Source organism: Haemorhous mexicanus, chromosome 27, assembly GCF_027477595.1.
Source record: "Haemorhous mexicanus isolate bHaeMex1 chromosome 27, bHaeMex1.pri, whole genome shotgun sequence".
NCBI lineage: Eukaryota > Metazoa > Chordata > Aves > Passeriformes > Fringillidae > Haemorhous > Haemorhous mexicanus.
The window spans coordinates 1,196,467-1,219,122 of record NC_082367.1 but is presented as its reverse complement, the minus strand read 5'-3'; the positions used below and the strand labels follow the sequence as shown (position 1 = coordinate 1,219,122).

Sequence of the window (22,656 nt, the reverse complement as noted above, 5' to 3'; positions counted from 1 at the left end):
GGATATCCAGATAGGGTATGGATTTCCAGAGAGGATATGGATTTCCAGACAGGGTATGGATATCCTGATAGGGTATGGATAAGGATATCCACATAGGATTAGGATATACAGATAGGATAAGGACATCCAGATAGGATAAAGTTATCCAGATAGGATAAGTGTATTCAGATAGTGTATGGATATCCTGATAGGATAAGGATATCTAGATAGGGCATGGATAAGGATATCCACATAGGATTAGGATATCCAGATAGGAGTAGGATACCCAGATAGAGTACAGATATCTAGATAGGATAAAGATATCCAGATAGGGTATGGATAAGGATATCCAGATGGGATAAGGATATCCAGATAGGGTATGGATATCCTGATAGGGTATGGATATCCTGATAGGGTATGGATAAGGATATCCAGATTGGATTAGGATATACAGACAGGCAATGGATATCCTGATAGTGTATGGATATCCAAATAGGATAAGGATACCCAGATAGGGTACGGATAAGGATATCAAGATAGGGTATGGAAAAGGATACCCAGATAGGATAAGGATTTCCAGATAGGATAGGGATATCCTGACAGGATAAGGACATCCAGAGAGAGTATGGATATTCTGATAGGATAAGGACATCCATATAGGATAAGGATATCCAGATAGGACTAGGATATCCAGATAGGATATCCAGATATCCAGACAGGGTATGGATAAGGATATCCAGACAGGGTATGGATAAGGACATCCAGATAGGGTAAAGGATATCCAGATAGGATTAGGATATCCAAATAGGATAAGAATACCCAGATAAGGGTATCCAGAGAGAATTAGGATATCCAGACAGGGTATGGGTAAGGATATCCAGATAGGACAAGGATATCCAGACAGGGTATGGATAAGGATATACAGACAAGGGAAGGACATCCAGACAGGCACAGAGAGAAAGGAGCTGGTCCCACCTGTGGAGGGGTGAGTGCTCAGCCCCAAAACGAGAGCCACACACCCTCAGCCAGGGATGAACCTCCCACTTCCCAGGAAAACACGGACCGCAAACTGCTCCGGCCTCTGCTCCCCCAGTGCCAGCTCTAGCTCCTCAGGGGTTATCCCAAAATAAAAGAGCAGGATTTGGGCACCCAGCCAGGGCGGGAAAGGAGCTTCTGATGGATCAGCCAGGCAGGGAAAATGGGAACTAGGGCTGCAGGTCCCAGCGATCCTACAGCAGTTCCAGGGAAACGACACCTTAGCCCTTCAGGGCCGGAGGGGAATTCTGCTCAGCAAGGGGAGACACATCCCGGGAGTACTGGGAGCCAAGGAAAACACCTGGTGTGACAGGAGAGCCTGGGACAGCCATGCCTGGGACACACCTGGTGTGACAGGAGAGCCTGGGACAGCCACACCTGGGACACACCTGGGAAACACCTGGGACATACCTGGGAAACACCTGGTGTGACAGGAGAGCCTGGGACAGCCACACCTGGGACACACCTGGAACACACGTGGGACAGAGCCACAGATGGGACAGCCACACCTGGGACAGCCACACCTGGAAAACACCTGGTGTGACAGGAGAGCCTGGGACAGCCACACCTGGGAAACACCTGGTGTGACAGGAGAGCTTGGGACAGCCACACCTGGGACACACCTGGTGTGACAGGAGAGCCTGGGACAGCCACACCTGGGACACAGCTGGGACAGAGCCACACCTGGGACACACCTGGGACACACCTGGGACAGTCACACCTGGGAAACACCTGGTGTGACAGGAGAGCCTGGGACAGCCACACCTGGGACACACCTGTGACAGCTACACCTGGGACAGAGCCATACCTGAGACACACCTGGGACACAGCTGGGACAGAGCAACAGCTGGGACACAGCTGGGACAGAGCCACACCAGTGACACACCTGGGGCAGCCACACCTGGGACAGAGCAGGCCCTCCAGCCAGGGAGGGGAGGAAAACCAAACCCCCAAACAGCTCAGCCTGAACCAAGCACCCCCTGGCACAGCCCCTCCTCAGCAGCAGTGGGCACCTCTGGGTTTATCCCATATTTTTATCCCAGTTTTTATCCCATATTTTTATCCTGTATTTTTGTCCCATGTTTTTATCCCACGTTTTTATCCCATATTTTTATCCTGTATTTTTATCCCATATTTTTGTCCCATGTTTTTATCCCATGTTTTTATCCCATATTTTTATCCCGTGTTTTTATCCCCTGGGTGGGTTTTTGTCCTGGCAGAGCAGGCACAGTCTTGGCCACACCAAACCCCAAAGGCTCCACGCACAGCAGCCGCTTTTGTCTTGCAAATCACAGCTCGGGGTGCCAAAAAATCAAAATATGAATTCTTTTTCAAGAGGAAAATTGAAAAAAACCTTCAGGGAAGAGTTTTGAGGAGGCAGTTTGGTGCAATTTGGAGGGTGGAGCAAGAAATTACACTTTAAAAAATACATTAAAATGATAAAAATCGTTAAGAAATTTTAAAAATAACCAATAAATTATAATAATATAAATACAAATAGATATAAACATAAATATACCTATACCTGTAACTATAAATAATATAAATATAAATATATATCATTATAGATATACATATATAAAAATATATATCATAATATATAATGTATATATAATATATAATATCTATAATATATCTATAATAGGTATAATTATATATATTATATCTATAATAAAAATATATACCATAAAAATCATTAAGACATTATAAAAATAACCAATAAATTATAATAATGTAAATACAAATAAATATAAGTCTAAATATACCTATACCTATAAATATAAATAATGATATAGATAGATATAGATATAGATATAGATGATATAGATATAGATATAGATAGATATAGATATAGATATAGATATAGATATAGATATAGATATAGATCCCCACCTGGTCTGAGCACACCTTTCAGCCACAACCACTTCTTCACCACACCACAGGAATCTCCCTGTTACTCCCTCTTAATAACCAATATCTCTAAAAACTTTTTGGATGTTCCAGCAAGAAATTCTAAATTTTGGTGCTTTCCTTTCTTCCTGACTTCTACTTTGTGGATAAAAAATTTCTTTTTAATTCTTTGTATAAATAAATATATATATATACACATAATTCTGCTCAGGTAGGTCATCACCTCATGAGAAAAATGAGAAAAAAATGGGATATGATGCAGACAAACACTTGGAGACATTCAATAATCTAAAGAAAATGCTTTTATTTTTTTACTATTTAATTTTTTAAGTGCTATTCTCCACTAGCAAACGCTGTCCCAAAAGGAAAGGCCGGGAGCTGGGTGTGGTACCAGGAATCCTGCAGAATTTTCAGGAATCAGCAGCAATGTTTGGTGTCACAGGACATGGGAGGATGTCCCAGCAGGGATGGAAAAGCAATGGGAGGTTACAAGAAAGACATCCAGAAAATAAAAGTTTTAAAAGGAACATTTTAAATAAAAATCCACAATTTAAAAGTTTTAAAAGGAGCACTTCTAATAAAAATCCCCGTTAAAAGCATATTTATGAGTATGGACGAAAAACCTTTTACTCAGAACTGCAGGTTTCCAGGGAACGGAGCTAATTTTTACTTTTACTGTTCTCTAGGAAATGTCCTGACCAAACCCACGGGATTTTATTGCTGTTCCCCTTTTCCATCCTTCCTCACAATCCTTGTGACCCTTTCCTGTTCCGTTTCATTCTGGGTTTTTTTTTTTTTTGTTGTTGGTTTTTTTTTTTTCCTTTTTTATGCGTTCTGGCTCCTTGTTCCAGTTTTATTTTATGGGAGGAACTTTCCTGGGAGCTCTGCTGCAGCATCAGCGCTTTTCCACGAAAACTCTGGAGCAGAGCAGGAGGAGGAGGAGGAAGGGTGGGATGGATCCTGCTGGGATTGGTGTTCCCAGCTCCTCCAGCAGCTCTTTGGGACAGCCCAGGTGTGTCCTGGCGCAGCTCCACACGTTTGGACATGGAGCAGAAGGAGTTTGAGGTGATGGTGCCTCAGGTTTTAAATTTTCTATTTTTCAGGTTCTGTGCTGCTGTAGTGAGTGGGTCTGGGTTCACATTATGGGATGATGAGCTCTGTGCACAGAGCAGGGAGACAAAACAATTCCTGCTCCAGCTGGGACCAAGGACAAATGACCCAAATCTCAGCCCAGGAGCACAAACCCCGTGGGCTGGAGAGAGAAAAACAAGCAGGGTGGGACTGCCTGGGCTAAAGCTGGGCTGGGACAATGAACTGCAAGGTGCAAATGGAGCAGAACTGATCCCAGGGAGAGACCCCGTGCCCAGCCGTGCATTTTGGGGCCATTTTGGTTCATCTTGGGTGCAGCCCTGGCTGGGCTCTGGTGCTGCCCAAGGTGGATCCATGGAGGAGATCCTTGGAATAAATCCCTGCTTTATTCTTTAGCTCTGTCTGGTCTCTGTTCTGGGTCAGCCTTCCCAAGGCATCCAGTGATCCTGGGGATATTCTGCCTTCCCACTCCCCTGCTCCCTGTGCAGGGTCAGCCCCACATCCCAAAGATCCTCCCCAGCTTTCCAGGGAGTCTGAAGGAGCCCCGGAGCTGCTGAGCACCCAGGGGAAGGAGGCTCTGGAGTTTTACTCCGAGGTGAGATCAATCCCTCATTTATCCCCTCCCAAATCCACACCAAACCCTTGGCTGCCAGAGCCCTGCCTGTTTTCCAACCCATCCCAGCCCACCCTAAACCCTGACTGATTTTAGGGAGCTGCAAAGCTCCTTCCCCACCCTGCAGCACCTGCATGGGGCTGGAGCACCCCACCCACCATGGGCAGCTCCTGACATGGAGCAGATCCTGGGATATTCCCAGATGGAAGGGACTCACTGGGATGATGTGGCATTGACCTTTTCTGGAAAAATCCCTTCGCCCAGGATTTTGCTCCTGGGAAGCTGAGAAGCCTCAGAGAAAAGGAAAACAATTCTTATCTCATTTGCTTCTCCTGTGCTGTGCTCATGTGGAATGTGTTTGGAGATTGTTCACCCACAGGTGGTTGTTCCATTGCATTCTGCTGGGAGTTGTTTTCACTCTTTGGCCAATCAGGGCCAAGCTGTGTCAGACTCTGGAGACAGTCACGAGTTTCATTATTATCTTTTAGCCTTCTGTCTGTATCCTTTCTGTATCCTTTAGTATAGTTTAGTATAGCATTCTTTAATACAATAAAGTATCATAAAATGATAAATCAGCCTTCTGAGTCAGATTCATCATTCCTGCCTTTCTCTGGGAGCAACACAAATCCAAGAGGATCCCCAGGCTCAGCTCTGCAGTTCAGCCCCAGGGAGGTGCAAACTGCAGGATGCCAGCACTGGGAGCAGGAAAACATCCAGGAAGGGGATAAAAATCAGCCTGACCTGAGAGAATTCAGGGCTTGGCAGGCTGAAGGAAAGCAATTCCCTCCAAAGAGCGCTCACCTCCGCTGTTCTGAATAACAAATTCATTTATCAGGGGATGAAAATGCCAGAGCCCAGAACTCATTAAGGGCTGCACTGTGAATAACCCAAGTGAGTGATCCAGCCTGGGAATCTGAAAATGAAACTGGAAATTTCCCCTCCGTTTTCCAACCTCCCTTGCAAGTTCAAATGATTAAAATCCTAAAATTCTGTTTCCTTGGGATAATGGAGATCCATATCTGTCTGTCCCATGGGGACACAGGCAAGATGGGAAGGAGCTGTTGCCAATGGATGGCGATCCCAGCTCTGCTCCAGGTCGGCCCTTCCCACAAGAGCTGCCACATTTTCCCATCCATCCATGGGTGTCCATCCATCCCAGCATTGTGAGCAGCAGGATAAGGGGGATTCTGTCCCTCTGCCCCTCTCAGGTGATTCCCCACCTGCAGAGCTCAGAATTCCAACCTCAGCAGCACCTGGAACTGCAGGAGAGAGCCCAGAGGAGCCCACGGAGCTGCTGCAGGGCTGGAGCCCCTCTGGAGCCAGGCTGGGAGAGCTGGGGGTGCTGCCCTGGAGAGGAGAAGGCTCCAGGGAGAGCTCAGAGCCCTTGCAGGGCCTGAAGGGGCTCCAGGAGAGCTGCAGAGGGACTGGGGACAAGGATGGAGGGACAGGAGCCAGGGAATGGCTCCCAGTGCCAGAGGGCAGGGCTGGATGGGATCTTGGGAATTGGGAATTGTTCCCTGGCAGGGTGGGGAGGGGCTGGGCTGGAATTGCCAGAGCAGCTGGGGCTGCCCCTGGATCCCTGGCAGTGCCCAAGGCCAGGCTGGACACTGGGGCTGGGAGCACCTGGCACAGTGGGAGGTGTCCCTGGCACAGTGGGAGGTGTCCCTGGCACAGTGGGAGGTGTCCCAAGGCAGGGGTGGAATGGGATGAGCTTTAAAGTCTCTTCAGTCCCAAACGTTTTTGTACTTGCATGATTTTCCCCTCCTGTTCACCTGGGTCAGTCCCAGTGCAGGAGCAGAGCAGAGACCTTCAGCTCAGTTCTGCATTTTAAGCACCACCTCAAACCCCTCCTGCTCCAGCACCAATTCCCTTTCCCAGGGTGCTCCCAATAAACACAAATCCCACAGCACCAAAACCAGGAGTAGGACTGGAGGAGAATCCCAGCCCAGGCTGGTTCTGTGTCCCAGGAGCTGCAGTTTGGGTGAGGGGGACCGGGAATTCCCAGGAGAGAAATCCCATCCCAGAGTCCAGCAGGAATTCTTAGGGGTACAAATCCCATCCCAGAGTCTAAATGGAATTCTCCATGGTACAAATCCCATCCCAGAGTCCAGCAGGAATTCCCAGGGGTACAAATCCCATCCCAGAGTCTAAATGGAATTCTCCATGGTACAAATCCCATCCCAGAGTCCAGCAGGAATTCCCAGGGGTACAAATCCCATCCCAGATTCCAGCAGGAGTTCCCAGGGATACCAGTCCCATCCCAGAGTCCAATTCCCATTCTAGTGTCCAGCAGGAATTCTTCATGGTACAAATCCCATCCCAGAGTCCAGCAGGAATTCCCCTGGGGATAAATCCCATCCCAGAGTCCAAATCCCATCCCAGAGTCCAAATCCCATCCCAGAGTCCAGCAGGAATTCTCCATGGCACAAATCCTATCCCAGATTCCAGCAGGAATTCCCAGGGGTACCAATCCCATCCCACATTCCAGCAGCAGGGAAGTGCCTGAGCTCCTTTTCCCAGCTGAGGAATTCCAAGTGGAAATTTTCCCTGATGGTTTTTCTTTTCAGCTTTGGTGGGTTTTATCTCCTGGAGAAAATATTCCAGGGGCTGCTGCTCCATCAGCTCCCAGAAATTGCCTCTGTGGGAACAACTTGGCTCTCCAGGTAAGTGAAACTCCTCTGATTTAATTTGGGAATAAACCAAACTCTTCAAATCTCTGAGCCTGAATTAATCCTGATTGTTCATCTCCAAAAAATGGGAGGATCAGATCCCACAGGGACATGGGGAGGATGTGGAGTGAGGAGCAGGCAGAACTCCCCTCAGTCTGGACCCCTTCCCCAATTTATTCCCATTTTTAACGAGGTTTAATTGACGCACCACATTGAAGGTGGGATTTTCAAAGCTCTAAAAGTGATTTAGGAGAATCCAGACTGCACAGGGCAGCCCAGGTGCTGAAAATCCTCACCTGTGGAACAAAATCCTACTTTTCCTGCAAATCAGCTGCAGATTTCTCCCAAATAACCCAAAGGTCCAGGAAGGACAGGTGATCCTGAGCTGAGCACGAGGGCAGGGTTACGGTCACAAATTCAGATTTTCCTGCCATGTTTGCAGTCAAACTGCCAAACAAACATCCAAAATGTATCAAGAAATCCCCAAATTCCCTGAATTTCTGTCTCCCAGCCAGGAGTGACTGGGCAGAGTCACCCAGTGGTGACACCAAAATCACCCAAATCAAATAATCAACCAAATCTGGCCAAATTCCCCCCTAAAGCTGCAGATCTGTTTAAGGTATTTACAATAATCTAAGTCTCTCTATTGGCACAAGCTGTTTAAAATGATCTCAGGCTTTAGCTGGGTTTAAGCTGCTTATGCAGCTTTAAGGGTTTTAAAAGGGTTTAGCCTGGGAAAAACCCATTTCCCAAAAAGCAGAGTGGGGTTATTGGGTGGGAGCTTGGCTCTGCCATTTCTTGGGGTTTGGAACGGGGAAAAACATCCAGGAATCAAATATTTGACTTAAAGTCAGAGTTAGTCAGGATCAAGGTACAAATACTGAGCTTAGAGAGGATTTGGGCTGGCCTAAGTGGGAGAGGAGTGGCAGAACAGAGGGAAAACACCAAGAGCTCATTGAAAAAAAGAAAGGAATCTCATAAAAAATTGCTCAAAACTTTAACTCAACAATTTCACCATTTTAAGAAAAAGAAGGCAAAATTCCAGTACATAAACCCAAGAAATTCCAAATGAGTCCCATCCTAGACTCGAGCAGGAATTCCCAGGGGTACAAATCCCATCCTAGAGTCCAGCAGGAATTCCCAGGGGTACAAATCCCATCCCAGAGTCCAGCAGGAATTCCCAGGAGTAGAAATCCCCAAAGAAATTCTGCTTTCCTCTTCTCCTTCCCAGTTTTTTATCCCTAAAACACAACATCACATCTTGTCCATTTTTTTAAGGATTCCAGCCCAAATTGGGGGTCTGAAATCCAAGGGGCTGCTGGAAAAGCTCGAAGCAGACCCCACTAATGACACAGGCACTGCTTGGAACCAAACCTCGCTGTTCCAGGGGATCCAGGATGGAATTCTCCCCACTCAGGTGGATTTTTTGCCAGGGCCTTGCACAAGCCCCCTGCTGCTTCCAACTTCCCACCCTGCTGCGCTGCACAGTTCACAGATCCAAGAGAATTCTGATTTTTTGGGGGCCTTCCTGGCCGTTCCAAACATCCCCCAGGACCCCAGGGCACGTTTTCCCAGGATTTCTGTGCCCTGGGTCCTGCTGCAGCCCTGGGGCACACAGAAAGGGGGACCTGCCATTGGAATGTCAGAGTGACACTGGAAGGGAGGTTTGGAGTCCCCACCCCTGCAGGTGCCCAAGGAACACCTGCATGCTGCTCTGGGCTGTGGCAAGGTGGGGATTGATGGTCCTGGGGGGCTTTTCCAGCCTCAGTGGTCCCAGAATTCCCTCCCAGGGAGCTGCTGGGGCTAAACCTGCTCCAGAGCTTGGGCTCAGCCCAGAGCTTTGATCCCACCCCTCCTGTGGGATGAGGACAAAGCAGGGGCAGAGTCAGAGCCCTGGTGAGCCTGAATTCCATCCTGAGACTCTCATAAAAAATTGCTCAAAACCTTAACTCAACAATTTTACCATTTTAAGAAAAAGAAGGCAAAATTCCAGTACATAAACCCAAGAAATTCCAAATGAATCCCATCTTAGAGTCCAGCAGGAATTCCCAGGGGTACAAATCCCATCCTCGAGTCCAGCAGGAATTCCCAGGGGTACAAATCCCGTCCTAGAGTCCAGCAGGGAAATCAGGGAAATGCTCCTGGCTGAAGTTCACCTTTTATCAGCAGTGCCCACACCACATTTCATTCCTTTCAGCTCCTCAGAACACTGAAATGTCCAGCTTTCCTGGGGAGGGAATGGTCCCATCCCTCCCTCCCTCCCTGAATTTCCACCCCTCCCTCCCTGGTTTCCATCCCAAACCACTGGAAAATCAGGGAAACTGAGGGCTCCTGGCTCAGGGTTCACTTTTTATCAATGCATTTAATTTCCTTCAGCCCTTAGAGCACTGAAATTCCCAGTTTTCCTGGGAAGGGACAGCCCTCCCTAAAATTCCATCCCTCCCTCCCTAAAACTCCATTCCTTTCTCACTGAATTTCCATCCCTCCCTCCCAGAATTTTCTTCCCAAAACACTGGGAAATCAGGGAAACACTCCTGGCTGAGAGTTCACCTTTCCCCAACTCATTTAATTCCCTTTAGCCCTTGGAGCACTGAAATTCTCAGTTTTCCTGGGGAGGGAATGGTCCCATCCCTCCCTCCCTAAAATTCTGTCCCTCCCTCCCTGAATTTCCATCCCTCCCTCTCTGGATTTCCTTCCCAAAATACTGGGAAATCAGGGAAACCCTCCTGTTTGAGGGTTCACCTTTCCCCAACACATTTAATCCCCTTCAGCCCTTGGAGCGCTGAAATTCCCAGTTTCCCTGGGTTGGGGACGGTCCCATCTCTCCCTCCCCCCCACCCTGCAGCAAACGGATGCAAACTGGGACAAAGAACCTTTTTTCCCCTTTTTTTTGGGCTCTCAGCGCAGCCGAGCCCCGCTCTGCTCTCATTTACACAAAGATAAAGGCAGCGCATCTGGCCGTGTGGCAGAAGTCTTTAATTACACGCCGGAGCTTATCTTAAATATCTATTTATTGCCACGAGATTGCAGCTTCGCCCATCAACAGCCCGCAGACAAAAGGAGGTTGTGATTGCACATTCACCCTCCAGCTCTTATTCCCACTCTGGAATGCTGCACTTTGCAACTTTCTGGGATATTCGATTCTCTCCCCCCTCCTCCACCTTTGCTCCCCACTGCCGAGTTGGTTTTAGGGTTTTTCAGCCGGGAGAGTTGGTCCATAATGAAGATTTTGATGGGTTTTTATGCTAAATTGCACTTTGGAGCTGGGGGTGGGCTCCTGCAGACGGCTCAAGGCCCTGAGCAGCTTTCCAGTGGCAAAATCCAAATGGATTGGGAAAAAAAAATAATAAATATGGACAGAAATAGCAACAGGAGCAACAGGAACCTGGGATGGGCAGAGAGCTGGGAAATCGCCCTTGGAATTCTCAGTGTTGTTCAGAACTGGCTGCTCAGGGAAGGGTTCAGGCCTTAAAATGCACCCAAATCCCAAAATAAAGCTGGGATAATGATGGATAGGGGCTGATTGCAGCTTCCTAGTGTTCCTCCTGATCTAGGTATTATCCTTAAATCTGGAAAATCTCCCCAAGGGATAAAATCCCACCAGGAGCAGCACTGGGAAGTGCTTGGCCCAGGAACTGATGGGCCCAGGAGGGCCCAGACTGCCAAAATTCCTGAATCCCAAACTTCCTGTATCCCAAACTTCCTGTATCCCAAACTTCCTGCATCCCAAAATTCCTACAGCCCAAAATTCCTGAATCCCAAACTTCCTGTATCCCAAACCTCCTGTATCCCAAACTTCCTGTATCCCAAACTTCCTGCATCCCAAAATTCCTGTATCCTAAAATTCTACAGCCCAAAATTCCTGTATCCTAAAATTCCTTCATCCCAAAATTCCTGCATCCCAAAATTCCTGCATCCCAAAATTCCTGCATCCCAAAATTCCTGTGGCAAAAGGAATCTCAGCCCTGCCTCCCATTCCCAGAGTTTTTGTGCAGTTTTATCCCAATTTGCTGCATTCCTGCACCCTGGAGGGGCTGAATTCCAGCTGGATTCGATATTTTGGGAATTCAGGCACTTCCTGGCTGCTCCCCAGGTGAGTTTTCCTGGACTCCTTCGAGTTCTGGGGTTATTCCCATTATCCCAAAGGCCTGATATTGATATCCTCCATCTTGGGATGTTGGAATTGGGGCATGGAATTACAAGAGGAGGGGAAGGAGCTGTTCCTGCAGCCCCCATGGCACTGGGCCCTACAGAACTGGCATTCGCAGCTGTAGGGTCATGCAAACCCCACAGAAACCCCACAGAAACCCCACAGAAACCCCACAGAAACCCCACAGAAACCCCACAGAACTGATGTTTGCAGCTCTGGTGCCACACAAACCCCACATAAACCCCACACAAGTGGTATTTCCTACTCTGGTCCCACACAAATGGAATTTCCTGTTCTAGTCCCACATAAATCCCACACAAATGGCATTTGCAGCTCTGGGCCCACACAAACCCCACAGAAAGTCCACTCAAACCCCACAGAAACCCCACAGAAACCCCACAGAACTGACATTTGCAGCACTGGGGTCACACAAACCCACTCAAACCCCACACAAACCCCACACAAATGGCTTTTCCTGTTCGAGTCCCACACAAACCCCACACAAGTGGCTTTTCCTGTTCTAGTCCCACACAGACCCCACAGAAACGACATTTCTTGTTCTGGTCCCACTCAAACCCCACACAAACCACATACACGTGGCATTTTGAGCCTTGGTGCCGCACAAACCCCACACGAATGGTTTTTCCTGTTCTAGTCCCACACAAATGGCATTTGCAGCTCTGGGCCCACACAAACCAACATAAACCTACTCTAACCCCACACAAGCCCCACTCAAACCCCACACAAATGGCATTTCTTGTTCTAGTCCCACTCAAACCCCATACAAACCCTACACAGACCCCACACAAATGGCATTTCTTGTTTTAGTCCCACTCAAACCCACAGAAGTGGCATTTGCTGCTCCGGTGACACGTAAACCCCAAAGAAACCCCACACAAGTGGAATTTCCTGTTCTAGTCCCACATTAATCCCATACAAATGGCATTTGTTACTCTGGTCCCACTCAAACCCCACAGAAAGTCCACTCAAACCCCACACAAATGGCATTTCTTGTTCTGATCCCACTCAAACCCCACAGAAACCCCACAGAACTGGTGCTTGCAGCTCTGGTGCCACACAAACCCCACACAGACCCCACACAAATGGCATTTCCTGTTCTAGTCCCACATAAATCCCATACAAATGGCATTTGTTACTCTGATCCCACTCAAAACCCACACAAACCCCACAAAAATGGCATTTGCAGCTCTGGTCCCACTCAAACCCCACACAACCCCAAACAAACCCCACACAAATGGCATTTTTTGTTCTGATCCCACACAAACCCCACACAAACCCCACAGAAATCCCACAGAAACCCCACACAAACCCCACTCAAACCCCACACAAATGGCATTTCTTGTTCTGATCCCACTCAAACCCCACTCAAACCCCACACAAATGGCATTTCTTGTTCTGATCCCACTCAAACCCCACACAAATGGCATTTCTTGTTCTGATCCCACACAAACCCCACTCCAACCCCACTCAAACCCCACACAGTGGCATTTCCTGCCAGGGAGGATCAGCCCAGGGACATTTTGCCCTCCAAGACAAACCCAAAGCGAACCCCAAGGTTCCTTCTCCTGCCCCAAAGACAGAAACCCTGGGGAATTGTGTCCCTGGATTCCCTCAGGGATGGGGGAACAAAAATAATTCCCCTTCTGCAATTTAGGAACACAACTTCCCATTTTCTTTTAGGATTCTTGCCTCCAGCTCCTCCTGACCCCCCAAAGCCAAATTAAATCCTACTAATGATGAATCCAGCTTAATTAGGAGTGAAATAATTTCATTTTTACCCCTGCTGAGAAGCACCTTTTGCTCTCAACATCAACCTAACACCCCAAAAATCCCAATTTCTTTGGCTAAAACAGCAATATCTTTATAATTACCTGATTTATTTGTTAAAATCTGCAGTTCTTGCTCTCCTGACCCCTCCATGCCCCTCCTCTAACCCATAAATATTTCTCTTCCTTCCCCTTCCAGCCACCAGATTTTTGTTATTCCCTGCGCAGAATTCCTCTCCCATTAATTAGTCCAAGTTATAGTCAATCAAATATCACCATGTGGGTTTGGGGACATTCCTGCTGCACAGGAGAATTCCTTCCTCACCCCAAATTCCCTGCAGCAAGGAGGTTTTTGGTGGGTTTTTTTCAGGAAAAACCCGACCAAACTGCTTTGGAGCCCTTCACAACAAAACAAGTTGTTTGTCTCGGCAATTTGCACTCTCCCATGAAATTCCCTCTGATGCCAGAAGTACGGGAAACAAAAAAAAATTCAAAATATGAGCCCAAGCTACGAAAACTGCGGTGAAATGAATATCCCTGCAAATGCAGGGACTGTGAACAGCACCACAGAGGCAGGTAAAGGACAGAGAGATGAGGATAAATTTATTTTTGTGGATTAAAACACAAAGGGGAATTGGCTGGGAGGACTGGAAATGCTGGAATGTTTTGGGGGGATGTTTGGGGTTACAGGGACGAGGACGGTGCAGCTGAGCCCTTCCCAAGAACCTGCTCTTCTTCACAGAAAATTCCACCTAAAATCCAATTTTGTTGTTCCAAACCTCCTGGACCTTTTGTTTGGGTTGGACTCGACGGTCCTGAAGGTCTCTTCCAACCTGGTCATTCTGTAAATTCCGTGGATTTTCCCACCCATCCACCAGGAACAAACCCATGCAGGAGCACCCAAGGGATTATAAAATCTGCTTTAGCTCTCAAGGCAGCCAAGAAAGCAGCAGAGGAGTTGTGTTTGGATCCGAGGTGCTTTTCCAAGGCCCCTGAGCTCACCCCTGACATCACCACGAGCTTTTCTCATCCCTCCCTTACTCAGTGCTCAGTTCTGGGCTCGCTGATCCCAGAGCATCCCTGCTTACATCAGGATTTGCTCACTGCTGATCTGGGGTTCCTGCAGCCCCCAAACCCCCAATTCCCATCCCTGAGGCAGCAGCAGCCCTGGAGCCTTCCCCCAGGGAGGCAGGAGATGATCGAGCATCTTCTCCCCTGGATTTTATTGTCTCAGCTCCTTCCCAAGGTCCCTTGGGGAGAGAAGATTGTGCAGCACTGAAATCTAGGCCCACAGCAAGGGCTGGAAAGTCCCATGGGACCCTCCTGTGGGACCCTCCTGTGGGACCCTCTTGTGGCAGGAGATGGTCCAGACATCCATGGGCATCTCCTCCACCAGATTTTATTGTCCCAGCTCTTTCCCAAGCTGGCATCTGTGAGAAACAGATTGTGCAGCACTGAAATCTGAGCTGCTCCAGGGGTGGAAAATCCACAGGAAGGGCTGGAAAATCCCGTGGGATCCTCCTGTGGGACCCTCCCGTGGGATCCTCCTGTGGGACCCTCCTGTGGGACCCTCCTGTGGGACCCTCCTGTGGCAGGAGATGATCCAGCCATCCATGGGCAGCTCCTCCCCTGGATTTTATTGTCCCAGCTCCTTCCCAAGGTCCCCCAGAGAAGCCAGGGAGGGACAGATTGTGCAGCACTGAAATCTGGGCTGCTCCAGGACTGGGAATTCCGCTGGAATCCCACGGGATCCTCCTGTGGGATCCTCCTGTCCCAGCTGCAGGGAGTGGGGTCAGGGCCTCGTGGGACACAGAGCACGTCCAGGCTGGGAGCAGCTCCCGGAGACCATCCCAGCAGCAATTCCCAGGGCTCCCTGGGGATTCCAGCAGCACCCCAGAGCCCCCCTGAGCCCAGACTGCCCCAGCCTGGTTAAATGATCCCATTATTCCATTCCAGGTGTGACATCTCCCCTGAAACAGCCCCAAACCCCCTTTGGCTCCACAGCAAAATGTGCTTCCCCTTCAGCATTTTCCAGAGCCTGCCCAGCAAATAATGATCTAAAATCAAAAAACAACCCCAAAACCCCAGCCAGGGCTGCTGTCTGCAGTTGGGGCTTAGAGTCAGAACTTATTATTTGTATTTTCAATCTGCCAGGGACTCCCACTGCGAGCTCGGCCAGGAGGCTCCCCCTCCTCCCTCCTCCTCAGTTCCCACACAGGAGGAAAAGTAAAGATGCAGAAAGGTTAAAAAGGAACAAAAAAGGCCAAGCTGGTCCCCCCCCACAGCAGCAAGAGAAAATCCCTGACTTAGGGAGCTGCAGCGTTTCCATTCTTGGCATGAAAAAGTTTCAGAGCTTTTTAAAGGACTGAAGGGAGGGATGTGGCCTGTGGATCCTGAGAGCCCTGCTGCAGGAAGGGCAGGAATGTGGTGAGAATGGGCAAATATGGGTCAGGAGTAGGGGTAAAAATGGGTAAATATGGGTCAGGAGTAGGGATAAAAATGGGTAAATATGGGTCTGGAGAAGGGGTAAAAATGGGTAAATATGGGTCTGGAGAAGGGGTAAAAATGGGTAAATATGGGTCTGGAGAAGGGGTAAAAATGGATAAATATGGGTCTGGAGAAGGGGTAAAAATGGGTAAATATGGGTCAGGAGTAGGGGTAAAATTGGGTAAATATGGCTCAGGAGTAGGGGTAAAAATGGGTAAATATGGCTCAGGAGTAGGGGTAAAAATGGGTAAATATGGGTCAGGAATATGGGTAAAAATGGCTCAGGAATATGGGTAAAAATGGGTAAATATGGGTCAAAATATGAGAAAAAATGAGTAAATATGGGTCAAGAATATGGGAAAATATAAGTAAATATGGATCAAGAGTATGGGTGAAAATGGGTCCAAAATATGGGTCAGGAATAGGGGTAAATATGGGTCAGGAGTATGGGCAAATAAGGGTCCAAACCATGGCTCAGTAGGGGTAGCAGGCACCAGCCCTTTAAGTCATTTTGGAAAATCCTCTTCAGGTATCACCACGTAGCTTTAAGCAGGGAAATAAAAGGGGAACTGGGCTCACCATTTCTGTGATATCCCACGTTATTCCTTAGCTGTCCCATGTTATTCCCATGTTACCCCACATTATTCCCATGCTGCCCCATGTTATTCCCATGACATTTCACATTATTCCCATGCTATTCCATTCTATTCCTAAGCTATCCCATGTTATTTCCATGCTATCCCACATTATTCCCATGTTATCCCAAATTATTCCCATACCATCCCATATTATTCCCATGCCATCCCACAACATTCCCATTTTAACCCACATTATTCCTGTGCTGCCCCACATGATTCCCATGCTGTCCAACATGATTTCCATCCTATCCCACGTTATTCCCATGTTATCCCACATTATTCCCATCATATCCCACATTATTCCCATTATCCTACATGATTCCTGTGCTATCCCACATTATTCCCATCCTATCTCACATTATTCCCATCCTATCCCACATTAATCTCATTATCCCACATGATTCCTGTGCTATCCCATATTATTCCCATCCTATCCCACATTATTCCCATGTTATCCCATGTTATTCCCAAGCTATCCCACATTATTCCCATGCTACCCCACATTATTCCCATCCTATCCCACATTATTTCTGTGCCATCCTATATTATTCCCATACCATCCCACGTTATTCCCAGGCTATCCCACAACATTCCCATTTTAACCCACATTATTCCTGTGCTGCCCCACATGATTCCCATGCTGTCCAACATGATTTCCATCCTATCCCACATTATTCCCAAGCTATCCCACATTATTCCCATGCTATCCCATGTTATCCCTGTTATCCCACGTGATTCCTGTGCTATCCCATATTATTCCCATGCTACCCAACGTTATTCCCATGTTATCCCACGTTATTCCCAAGCTATCCCACGTTATTGCCATGCTATCCAACGTTATTCCCGTGCTATCCCACGTTATTCCTGTGCTATCCCACGTTATTCCCATGTTATCCCACGTTATTCCCATCCTATCCCACATTATTCCCACACTATCCCACATTATTCCCACACTATCCCACATTACTCCCATGCCATCCCACGTTATTCCAGTGCTATCCCACATTTTCCAGTGGCAGAGGTGGAGCGGACATTGCACAAAACGAGGTTTTTAACCCCAAAGTGACGCAGAGCGGTTTGCGCTCCCAGCAGCGCGGACAGACGGATCCCGCTGCCGGCCCCATCAGAAATGCGGGGTTCAGGTCAGCGGGGAGCTCCTGTTCTCCTGCTCATCCCCCACCAGCTCCGCATCCTGAGCGCAGAGCAAATCCTGGGAATTCTATCCAGGTGGAAATCCAGGACTAGAGTGTGCCTCAGGAGGAGGAGGAGGAGGGGGAAGAAGAGGAGGCCGTTCAGCTCTCTGACCCCTGCTCCTCCAGGGCTCCATAAAACCCTCTGGCCCATCAGCTGCACTCTGAATTCCCAGGAAATCTCCCCTTTCCCAGGGAACTGCCATTCCCAGGAACAGCCAGGATGCTGGAGGGACCTTTGGAGGCCCGGGCTCGGTGTGCTGGGGGTGTTACAGGAGTTTTATGACTCTTTCAAGGAAAATAACGACCAGAATCCTTTCCAGTGCCAGATGAGCTGGGCTGCAGTGCCTGGGACAAAACCAGTTTTATTTCTCTTTCTCACTGGGGGTGGAATTATAAAAGTCATGGGGACACAGGCCCATAAATTCCCACTGGTCCTCAGGTGTCACAGAGGCTGCAGAGCAGCTCCTGGCAGGGCTCAGGTGCCACCACCTGTGCTGAGAAGCGCCTGGGGCAAAACCAGCTTCATTTCCCTTTCTCAGTGGGGGTGAAATCATAAAAATCATAAAGATGCAGGGCCACCAAGTCGCACTCAGGTGTCACAGAGCAGCTCCTGGCAGGGCTCAGGTGCCACAGCTGTGCTGAGAGCTCTGGGACAAACCCCGCCGTGTCCTGCCCCAGGGGCTGGACCAGGGCTTGGGTTGTGCACGAAAATGTTCACGGCCCCAGAGGCAGCAGAGAAACCCAAACTCAGCATTATGCTTTAATAGGGAAACACCAACTTCCATATGGGAAACACTAAATTCCATATGGGAAACACCAACTTCCATAGGGGAAACACCAACTTCCACAGGGGAAACACCAACTTCCATATGGGATAAACCAACTTCCATAGGGGATAAACCAACTTCCATAGGGGAAACACCAACTTCCATATGGGAAACACCAACTTCCATATGGGATAAACCAACTTCCATAGGGGATAAACCAACTTCCATAGGGGAAGCGCCACCTTCCAGAGGGGAAATACCAAATTCCATAGGGGAGATGCCAACTTCCATGGGGGAAACACCACTTTCCATAGGGGAAATGCCAATGTCATATAGAGAAAACACTCCATAGGGAAAACACCACCTTCTATAGGGGAAATATCAAATTCCATAGGGAAAACACTACCTTCCATAGGGGAAATACCAAAGTCCATAGAGGAAATGCCACCTTCCATAGGGAAATACAAATTCCATAGGAAAAACACCAACGTCCATAGGGGAAATACCAAATTCCATAGGGAAAGCACCACTTTCCATAGGGGAAATGCCAATGTCCATAGGGGAAATAGCAAATTCCATAGGGAAAATACAAACTTCTGTAGGGAAAACACCACATTCCATAGGGGAAACCCTAACATCCATAAGGGAAATATCAACGTCCATAGAGGAAATACCAGTGTCCATAGGGAAAACACCACCTTCCATAGGAGAAATACCAAATTCCATAGGGGAAACACCAACGTCCATAGGCAAAATACAAACTTCCATAGGCGAAATGCCACTTTCCATAAGGAAGACATGTCCATAAGGAAAAACCACCTTCTGTAGGAAGAACACCTTCCATCCTCCCCCCTCAGGCACCACTCACTCGGGCTTTCTTCTCATCCCCACGGTTTCCCTGAGCACAGCGGGCGCTGGGCGTGGGGAGGAGCAGCACACGGCACTGCTGGGACAGATCCCGGTGCTCCAGCTGAGCCAGAGGGGGAGGGAATAACGCCAGACCCCCCCATGTTCTGGTACAGTTCAGAGGATTTGCAACCTCCAAAAGAAAAATTTTTAAAAAGTAGCATTGGGCAAACTCCGTTACGGGCACGGCGAGAAGTGAATCCTGCAGGAGCAGCAGCTGCCTCGGCACATGGAACAGGAGGTTTTGGGAAAAATCCATGTTCTCACATCCCAAAGCCCGAGGCTGGGGCTTTCCAGCAGCCATCAGCACCTGGATTTGTCTCCTAGAGCAGCCGGGCAGGGGACACGAGGTGCTGCGGGCCCTCACCCAGCCCAAACCAGGAGCAGAGGAAGATTCCCGTCCTGCTGCCTCCAGAACACATTTTAATCCTATTTTCCTGCACACACACCCCATATCAAATTTTTAATTAAAAATCATCTGCTTTTGGAGTGGGGGAGGGATGGACAGACCAGGCTGCACATTGAATTTTGGGTACTTTTCCTCTGTCAGGTCAGACATTCCCAAGTTCTCTCTGGAGGAAGCTTTAAGGGGCTGTTTATGTAAAATAAATATTTTGTTTCACGTGCTGCCCACCCTCAGCTCGCATAACTCATCGAGGGAAACTTTTCTTGCAGATCCTTTCCTGAATGCTCAGGCAAAACCCCTGCAAACATCCCGCGTGCACAGCCAGAACAGAAATCTGTAACGCTTAAACACGCCGAAATATAAACACAAACTTCCAGACAAAGGGCTAATCCCTGCCCTCGGAGGCTCCCACAGCCAGAGGAGCTGGATCATCCCAAGGAGGGCTGGATTTGGCCCTTGGAGAGGCCACCGCAGTCCCTGCTGCAAGCCCGGGCTTGGGAACACGGCACAAAACCCGGCCAGAGCCGCGGGCAGGTACCGCAAGGGGCTGCGGATGCCTCCACCTGCCTCCGACACCGGGAAAAACTCGGGCTTCCCAAAGGACAAACCTCGCAGGCTGATCCCCGAATGCCACAGCCAAAAAAAACCAAGCAGGAGGAGGAAAAAACTCCAACCGCAGCGCTTTGTGCAGGGATCCAGCCACCGGCAGGGACCTCCTGCTGAAACGAGCCTTGGAATCTTATTTGATTTGATTAATTTGGGTATTTCTCTCGACGCTGGAGCATCGGGGAGCAGCCGCAGGCGAGGGAAGGGATGGAAGCGGCGCAGGCCCCGGGCTCCGGCTCCGGCGGGGCCCCGGGAGGACGCGGCGGTCCCCGAGCAACACGTCCCCGAGCCCGCGTCCCTCCGCACGCCCCTGGCCGGCTGGCACGTCCCTGTCACACCCCGCGATCGCCTCCCACCGCCCCCAGCGCTGCCTCCCACCAGCCAGCGCCAATTCATCGCCGCCGCCTCCTCCTCCTCCTCCTCCTCCTCCTCCTCCTCCCCGCACGGTGGGAGAAAATGAAGTTGCTGTCAAGCGACGATAAATTCATGCGACAGCCAGGGCTAATTAAGCGGCAAAGTAGCTGCGAGCGTGGCGGGGCCGCGGCTCCGGGCTGGGCTCGGTGACAGCGCCGGGCTCACCGCGAGCTCGGGGCGCTCGCCCAGCGCCGAGGTGGCCGCGGCCACCCCCGGTGGGGACGCGGGGACGCGGGCTGGGGACGCCAAGCTGGCACCTTTGAGGAGAAATATGGAATCTGGCCGGCCGGCTGGGCACCCGCAGCCAGCCAGAGAGGGAGGGAAGGAAGGAAGGAAGGGCGAGAAAAAATCCCAAAGATCCACGCAGTGAACAACAGCAAAAAAATAGCGACAAAAGCCCCCGTGCCTACCTTTGCCGGGGGCCAGCGGGCAGATCCCGGAGCGGTGGGGTCGGTGGCTGTTCCCTTCTTTATGAAATGTTCGGCTCAGCCGGTGCTATTTGCATTCTTTCATTAGCACCTGTTTCAAGTAAGGAAGGAGAAAGCTCATTGCGAGATCAGCTTCCTCTCCGAATAAATTATTAAAAAATAAAAAAAAAAATAGATGCACGCTGCCAAATAATAATAACGCTAATAAAAATCAAAAAAATGCCACATGGATATTAAAGCCCAAAGTAGGCAGTTTAATAATGGGAGGTCTTGCAGGTTGTGAGCATGCTCCAGCCGGAACAAATCCTTCCTCTGTTATTCCTCTGAATAAAAATAAACCACGATCAAGAAACCCAAACGGAAGCTTCCTCCTAGAATCCCTGCTGCTGAAAAATATGTAATAAATTCAGCCCGAAGACGCAGACTCTAATCAGCAGCTGTTTTCTGGATCCAAAGCCAGCCAAAGCCTCTCTTGTCTTTTCCCACTATGAGTCGAGGCCTTTTTGAAAAGGGTTTTAACCTTTTAAAGACACAGCGCACCAATTATCACTTCTGGAGGACTGTCACTCACGGCGCAGGGAAATTAATAAAGCGACAGCGGTGGCACAGTCGGAGCACGGGGAGGTGTGGTTTGCCCTCCCAGGGTTGCCTCGGGAATATTATTGTATGATTATTATTTTTAATCGGACCCCCTCCCCTTCGGGGAAATAATAATAATAATAATAATAATAAAGTGCCAACTCGCCAGCCGGCTCCGGGATAAATGCAAAGTCATTATAAAAAGAAGCAGCTGCTGGATGCCATTCCCGGAGTTCTGCCGTGGCTCCTTAGTGGGGTTAAATTTGTTGCGAGTGAATTTTTCGGGATTAACAGCTTCCAGCCCTGCCGGAGCTGGGAGAGGGTTAACGCCAGGCACAGAGCAGCTCTGTCAAGTGCTTCCCATCAAACTGAGGACCAGGCTGCGAAGTTTGAACCGAGCAGCTCTGGAACAGCAGCACCGCGTCCTTCCAGGGCTGGCGTTCCGGGTTTTTACCAAACCCGACCGAACTCCCCCCAAAAAAGTTCAGCCCTCCGCTAAGCAGCGCCGGTGGCCCCGTGTGTGGCGCAGCTCGCCGGGGACAGCGCCGAGCCATCAGCTCTGGGGGGGGACAGGACAGATCCCCCCAAAGCTGCGCGTCCCCAGGCCCCAGGGCAGCGTCCCCCGGCCGTGGTGCCACCGTGCCCGGCCCACCTGGGTGGCGGTGGCATCCTCCTGGTCAGTGCTCGGGGCCATCCCCGGGTGCTGCGGCTCCTCCGGCCGCGCTCGCCTCCGGCCGGGCTGTGCGCAGCCCCCGGCATGCGAGCCGGCGGCTCTCCCGCCCTCTCCCCCCCCCACCTCCTCCTCCTCCTGAAAATCATCATATTTCATGTGTGGCTGCTCCAGCCCCGCCAATTGGCTGGGCACCGGCGGGCGGAAATGTCAGCGGCAGCCCAGCATCGCTGCCCGCCCGCGGCCGCCCCGAGCCCCCCGGGACCACCGGGTCCCCGCGGCTGCGAGCACCGCCGGGGCCGCGGGGCCGGCCCTGCCAGCGCGGGGAG

At 49.7% G+C, this 22,656-nt stretch overlaps 1 protein-coding gene across 6 annotated transcripts in view; it reads right to left on the bottom strand.

Annotated features, from left to right (window-relative positions):
- HIVEP3 (HIVEP zinc finger 3) overlaps positions 1–22,429 on the bottom strand; it is a 303,760-nt gene extending 281,331 nt beyond the window's left edge. For 3 of the 6 annotated variants that reach the window (XM_059868573.1, XM_059868574.1, XM_059868575.1), the window contains exon 1: positions 21,061–21,594. The gene's annotated coding sequence lies outside the window, so the exon portion shown is untranslated. Of the gene's footprint in view, positions 1–21,060; positions 21,595–22,309 lie in introns of those variants that run through there. The other 3 variants (XM_059868572.1, XM_059868576.1, XM_059868571.1) reach the window with 2 other exon arrangements.
- Positions 22,430–22,656: the final 227 nt, after the last annotated feature.